Source organism: Dasypus novemcinctus, chromosome 14 (assembly GCF_030445035.2).
Source record: "Dasypus novemcinctus isolate mDasNov1 chromosome 14, mDasNov1.1.hap2, whole genome shotgun sequence".
Classification (NCBI taxonomy): domain Eukaryota; kingdom Metazoa; phylum Chordata; class Mammalia; order Cingulata; family Dasypodidae; genus Dasypus; species Dasypus novemcinctus.
In genome coordinates this window covers 23876234-23883681 of record NC_080686.1, presented here as the reverse complement: position 1 = coordinate 23883681, position 7448 = coordinate 23876234, and positions in this window count along the sequence as shown.

The window sequence follows — 7448 nt, the reverse complement described above, 5'->3', positions numbered from 1 at the left end:
TGGCTGCTCCATATATGAAGAACCCCAGCAGAGTGAATGTGGAGACAGGGAGAAAAGTTAGGAAGTGTTTTGGTAACTCCATGCACAGGTCCTGAAGGCCTGGACTGGGATTATGGGATTGAGATGATGAAAAGTGATCAAATATAAGGCACAGTTTGGAAGTAGAGCTGATATTTGTCACTAATTAAATTTTTGCAAGGCATGAAGAAATAATGATAAAAAACAGCAAGCCCGTACATAGAACCTATAATGTGTTACATTGTTCTGAGTGCTTGACATACACTAACATGTTTAGTCCTCATAAATATTCAAAGATTTCATAGATGAGGAAACTGAAGCCCAGAAAGATTCAGTAACTCGTCCAGTCACAGACCTAATAAGCAGCAGAGCCAGTATTTGAACACTGGAAGGCTCAAAGGCAGAATTCAGCTTGGATGGCCCTTATGATTTTGACCTGATTCCCAAGGCAAATGGTTCCACCAAGGATTGGGATAAATAAGGCATGGCAGGCAGTGGATTTGAGGGGGGAGGTTAGTACCTCTGGTTATGACAACGTTAATTTTCTACTGTCTATTAGGCATTCAAGTGACCATGCTGAATACTTAGGTATATGTCTGGAGTTCAGGGAAAGCTCTAATCTGAAGATATAACATTCAGCATCTTCAGGATATAGATCGTTCAGTCGTGGGACTGAATTAGATCACGTGGAGAGACAGAAAGAGAAAAGACAAGGTGTGAACCCAGGGCATGTCATTGACTTAACAGTGGCACTGCTGGCCTTGACCCTCAATTCCAGATTTTCTTGATTTTAGCATGAGAGTTCTGTTCATATTCTTGCATCTTGAGGGGAAACTTGAAAGTGTACTCAGAGTTAAGTTGCAATTATTTCAGGCCAACTCTGTCTTTGTCTACAGAAAGTACCATATCACTCCCAGTGACAATTAGACAATCATCACCTCCTCCACCTAAAACACCTGCTTTATTAGCATGTAGGATCATTCCTAGCACTAGAGCCTGAGACTGCTTGACATGTAAAACACAACATTGCCATTTAGTAAATGCTTTCATAGCTACCATCTCATTTGGCCTTCAGAGAAACTCTGAGAGGTAAGCAGGGACCTGATGATGCTATCCCTTACAGATGAGGCTCTAATGCATAAAGAGACTAAATGACTTGTTTCAGGCTATGAATTAAGAAGTAGCAGAGCTGAGACTCAAACCCATATCTTGTAATACCAAATCCTACATATGCAATACCATGCCCACTCAGCATACCCACAGGACTTCATTATAAGGATTGCAACTCCTATTCATTTTGTAAAAAGAAAAGGTTAACATTGCAAACACTAGACTTCATCTTTCCTACTTTTGCCAAAAAGTCGAAAGGTTGATAATGTTGAATCCCAAGACATAAAGGATTATAGATAAAAGCCCATAAGAGGAGTTGGCCAGGTAGTGGGCACCTCTCCAAAACTAACTGAGGGAGCTCTTCCCAGTGGGGCTTCGTTATTTTGTTGGAAATGAATTCTCAAAAGACGAAACATGCCCATTTTCACATGTAAATGCAAAACTATATTCAAAAGTCAACCAAGAGGAATATTATTCAGCCATAAAGGAATGAGGTTCTGACGCATGCTACAACATGGATGAACTTTGAAGACATCATATTGAATTTAATAAGCTGAACCCAAAAGGACAAATACTGTATGATCTCACTGGTATAAAATAAGCAGAATATACAAATTCATGAAGTCAGAAACTAGAATACAACTTACCAGGGGCCAGGTGGGGGAGGGGAATGGGGAGTTAATGTTTAATTGGTATGGAGTTTCTGTTTGGAGTAAAAAAAAGTTTTGTCAATAGATGATGGTGACAGAGATTCACAACTTTGTGAATATAATTAACACCATGAAATTGTATGTTTGCAAAGGGATAAAAACAAAAATTTTAGGTTGTATATAAGATACCACACACAAGAACAAATATAGAACTGTACAACATAAAGAGTGATCCCTAATGTAAAAAATGGTCTAAAGTTGATAGCATGATTATGTTAATATTGTTTCATCAACTGTAACAAAAATACCACACTAATGCAAAATGTTAATAATAGGGAAAATGGTATGTATGAGAGGGGGATATAAGGGAACTCTGCGCTTTCGGCGTGATTTTTCTGTAAACCAATGTGGTAGTTTGAAGCTGTATGTACACCAGGAAAGCATGTTCTTAGGTTAATGCGGTCCCGTGGGTGTGAACCCATTGCAAGTAGGACCTTTGGATGAGGCCACCTCAGTTAAGGTATGACCCACCTCAGTCGGGATGGTCCTACTACTGGAGTCCTTTATAAACGGAATGAATTCAGACAGGAGAAATCAAGTCATAGAGCAAGAAGCTAAAATCAACAAAACCTGGAAGAGAAGGGAGAGACCAGCCGACACCACCACCATGTGTCTTGCCATGTGGCAGAGGAGCCAAGGACCACCAGAAGCCATGCTTTGAGAAGAAAGCATGACCTTGACGATGCCTTGGTTTGGACATTTTCCCAGTCTCAAAACCAAGAGTGAATAAATTCCTATTGTTTAGCCTAACCCATTTCATGGTATTTGCTTTGAGCAGCCAACGAAACTTAAAACAACATCCAAATGCTCTAATAAAAAATTAATCATTTTTTAAAAAAGCCAGCCAGAAACCATCTGTGGATTTGTCACAATTGTTTATTTGTGTTATTACAAATAACTGAGAATTGCTTTTATAAAGAAAAGCAAGTGGATGAAGATGGGTAATATGTTTCCCAGTGAATTAGGTAAGGAGTTCTTGCAGAACTCTTGTGCAAACAATGGCAAATATGAGCAGGTTTTCAGTGCCTTGTGTAAGCCAAGCTAACTTTCTCAACAGGGACTTCCTGAGTCATTTCTCACCTGCCAAGTACCATAAGCCTTCCAGGGAGGTGTTGCTTTCTTGCTCCTCCCCTTTCAAATGCCAGCTGATTCAGTCACTAAGATGTGCATTTATCTTCCTGCCTTGAGATGGAGCTACCCAGCAGGTTTAACTAAGTTGCCAATAAGACTATCTTAAATCATGTGCAGCCCCCACCTCCTCTCATTCCAGTGCCTGTCGCAGGAGCAGATGTGTGGCAGGCTTCCAGGCAACAAGTACTTTTTGTTGGGTATGAAGCCCTGAATCTTCTGGCAGATGCCACTGAGCAAAGGGCACGTCCACGGCAAGGAACTGGAGGAGTAAGAGCACCCCGTTCCTCTGCCACCCTGTCACCCCACTACGCCTGTAGCCCAGGAGGTGGGAAGGCGGGTGTCAGGGGAATCTTGTCTAATGTGGGATGGAGTTTGGTCAGCAGAGGGAGAATGCCTAATGGTCCTCTTCTCAGGTGCTGAAGTCAAAGATGGGTTTAACGGGTATGTTTTCAATGAAGTGGTACCATTCTACCATCTCAGCACAAGGCACAAAATCCTTCTGAATTCTCACCAAATATTCATAGGGGACTGTACCTATATAATGGGCAGGCACAGTTCAACTAGTCCAGGGGTTCTTAAACTTTTTGTTCCACAGACCCCTTTGCCACTTAAGTGAAATCCACAGACACCTTCTCAGAATGTAGCAGCAGATAGTTTTATGACACACCATCGGCACATCTTTAAATTAAATTTTAGGATTATTCAAAATTACATTTTACAACTTTCCCATAATTTCAAAATCGGCACATCTTTAAATTAAATTTTAGGATTATTCAAAATTACATTTTACAACTTTCCCATAATTTCAAAATCAACATCTGTTCAAAAAGTCATTTTCGGCAAACATTTAGAAATTTGAGTTTTCCTATAGCATCATAAACCATCTCTGCCATCCTTACCAACCTTTTAGCAGGCAGTTATCCACTGCACTCAGAACATGCTACATCAAAATAAAAATCATACTAAGTCCACACTATATTGTGTATTATTTAATAAATACATCATGCCCCCACCACGAGAATAATGTTTTTAATTGCACAAAATAAAATTACAAAGGAAATCAGTTACACATATTGAAATACAGTTACTAAAATAAAAACATGATATGATACTATACATATGTGCTTCTTTCTTAATGCATTAAATAATAATCCAATATATTAAAAATACAGGAAAGTTAAATTTTATTTTTTAAAGACATGTCAATGTACAGACTATTTTTGTTTCTCTTGAATAAGAATATTAAACTGTGGTGTGGTATTTGACCAGGCAAATGCATATCATGTTGGACATCTAATTGAGTTGATTTTTTTTTAGTTCATGCACACAGACCCCCTGAAATGTTTGCACAGGGGTCTGTGGACCCCTGGTTAAGAACCTCTGTATTAGAAAGTCAAGCAGCATAATACAATATGCTTTTAAAATGCAAGGCAGAACAGATGAATGTTGAAGATATTATGCCAAGTGAAATAAGTCAGATGCCAAAGGACAAATATTGTGTGATTACACCTAGATGAAATATCTAGAATAAGAAAATTCATAGAGACAGAAAATAGACTAGATGTGAGCAGGAGCTGGGGAGCTGGGGAGTAGGGTTTTATAGTTGAGTGGGAACAGAGTTGCTGTTGGGAGTGATGAAAATGGGGACCGTAATGGATCATGGTAATGGTCGCACAACTATGTGAAAGTAATTAATGCCCCTGAATTGTACAATTAAAATGGTTAAAATGGCAAATTTTACTTTATATATATAGCCAAAATAAAACAAAATAAAATAAAAAATACAAGGCAGTGACAATTGCTGCTAAAAGGTGGAAAAATGATTCAACCCAAGAAGAAAGGCTCCGCTGCTTGAAGAGCTCATAAACTCTGAAGGCCTCTTATCCTCCAGAACTGCGTCCCTTCTGGATTTGGAGAGATATGTTGTACAGGGGTCTTTCCTGCACTAAGCTCTGGTTTAGACCACATTGCTCCAGATATAAGACTATCTTTTACAATATTATTAGGGTGTTTCTTTAAAATGTGCATTCTGGGACCAAGCACCCCCCAACCAGACCTACTGAGTTCATATTTCTAAGGTCGGGGGAAACGTGGGAATTTGAATTCAAACAAGCTCCTCAGGTCATTCTTGAGCACATTAAATTTTGTTCTGTGTCTCCATGTTCACCCCCTTCGCACCCTTCTCCTTCCCCCATAGTAAGCCCACCATCCCCTACCACTCTTTATCCCCTTCCTGGTTAGAGGCTATGTCCTCTAGAGACCTGGTCCTTACCATGTTAGGATAATAGAAGAGGCCAGTCTTAGTGTTTCATAAGATGGAGAGAAGAAAAGAGACTCAACACAATAAAACACAGGACTTAGGCCATTAAGAGCTGTTGGCAATGTTCAACTGGGCTGGGAAAGACTTCTTTTCTTTACCTTTTCCTCTCATAAGCAAAACCTTTAGACACTGAAGATCTGAAGCCCCTCTCCCACCCCCATTCAGCTCCTTTTATTAACCAACACTTCACCAGAGGATTAGAAAAAGAAATGTGGAAATTTGGTATGTGAGTGGGTTGTGGAGAGAATGGGTAAAAGCACTTTTTCCCATTTTCCCAAGTTTGAGAAGAGGGAGAACAACTGTCTGGCTGCAACATAAAGAAAAAAGGGAAAAAAGATTTTGTGTCTTCCTTTGGACTATGTGTTTGCTTTACCCCCTAACAGCTGGACTTATTTGCTAGCAAACGGCCTCTCAGTTCTTCTTGCCTTGTTAGGTTTTACATAGCTAAGGGCGCCACGGTTAATTTGGTTGAGCAGCTTCAAGCACTTTCCCTAACTCTCTGGTCACTGATACCCTCATTTATAAAAGGAAGGAATTGGACTGAATGACATAGAAATAAATAAAATATATTACCTTCATGCTATGAAGAAAACCCATTAGAGGCTTGGAGAGAGAATAATAAGGACAGGTAATCAGCCACCCTACTTTTGATAGGGGAGGGTTTGGGGGAAAAGGTGACAAATTGAGACCAGCAGGAAAAGTACAAAACTGTAGATAATATATTCTAGGAAATTGCAAATTTTGTGTGAAGGGAGGCATCAGTAGGTGTAGCAGTTTGATATTGTTTATGAATTCCAAAAATAGATATTGGATTATGTTTGTGAACGGGTCTTTTCCTCTGGGCATACTAGATGAGATTGAATTCAGAGGTTTCACTTTTACTTGATTAAATTATAATTAAGGCTTTGATTGGACCACGTCAGTAGGACGTTGAGTCCCCAGCCCCTTAGTGGGCAGGGACTCAGAGGAAATGACATGGCAGTTGCAAACTTATGCCTGATAGTTTACAGCTGGCCTTGTGGAGAGCATGTAGCCGATGAGCCCAGAGAGAAATGAGCACCAAGGGAGAGATGAGACTTATCCCAGCCTACAGCTGACATTGGAAAAAGCTGGGACTATGGAGTCTTAAAGGAAGAAGAGGAAGCCTGAACCTCAGGGTATCACCTGCCATCTTGTGCCAACTCGTGGCACAGACTCTGGGTGAGAAAGTAACTCTTATGGTACCTCGATTTGGACTCTTTAGGGCCTTGTGACCATAAGATTCTACCCCAAATAAATACTCTTTATAAAAGCCAGCAGATATTTGGTATTTTTGCACCAGCACCCCTTTGGCTCACTAATACAGTAGAGCAGCAGTAACAGGCAAAGGAGGAAATCCAAGATGGCACTACCAACACGCCTGCAAACAGAGATAATACGGTAAATCTCTTTATAAGTGATTTTAAACATATGCTTTCAATAGAACACTGTAATAGCTTGGCTGTAGAATTCTTCCTAAACCTTACTTAGGAATCTAATATTCATATTCCCAGACATGGGAACTTTTAAACGTTGTGTACCTACTGGGCCCCAGAGTCAGAGAATTTGTATCGCCCTCTTCCTCTCTGTTTTCTCTAGACCCCTGGAATATGTAAAATGAAGCCAGAGTTAGGCATTGTTTTTCCTCAAAACATTCTGTTGTGCAGTATAAGCTCTTATGGGAACAAGAATGTTAATTATGCAATCATTTTCCTAGACAAGTAAAAAGTTCTAATTGAAGCAATGTAGGAACTCACAAAATGCTCCTTTTTATGATGTACACTCAGTGGCAATTTTTAATTCACCTACCAAAAGTGTTCACTGTGGTTTAAGTGAGCCGTTCAACCTCACCAGGCAAGGGGGGCAATAAATATCATCTGCGCCTCTGATGGTGTCGGGCATATTGTGTCAGGGTCACCGAGGTGAGAGGTGGTTCTGCTGGCTTGGCACTTTATTGGATGCTTCTGTCTCCTGGCCCCAACCCCCTCCCCTGGGCCACTGTTACTAAGTATGTGGCTCAAACCTGATTCAAAGAGGTCCTCCTGCTATGTAATTGTTCAATAGTGTGAAAAAATTTTCTCCTGTCCTTGGAATGCTTTGTCCTTTCTCTGATATAGGATAAAAAATAAACTTTTAAAATA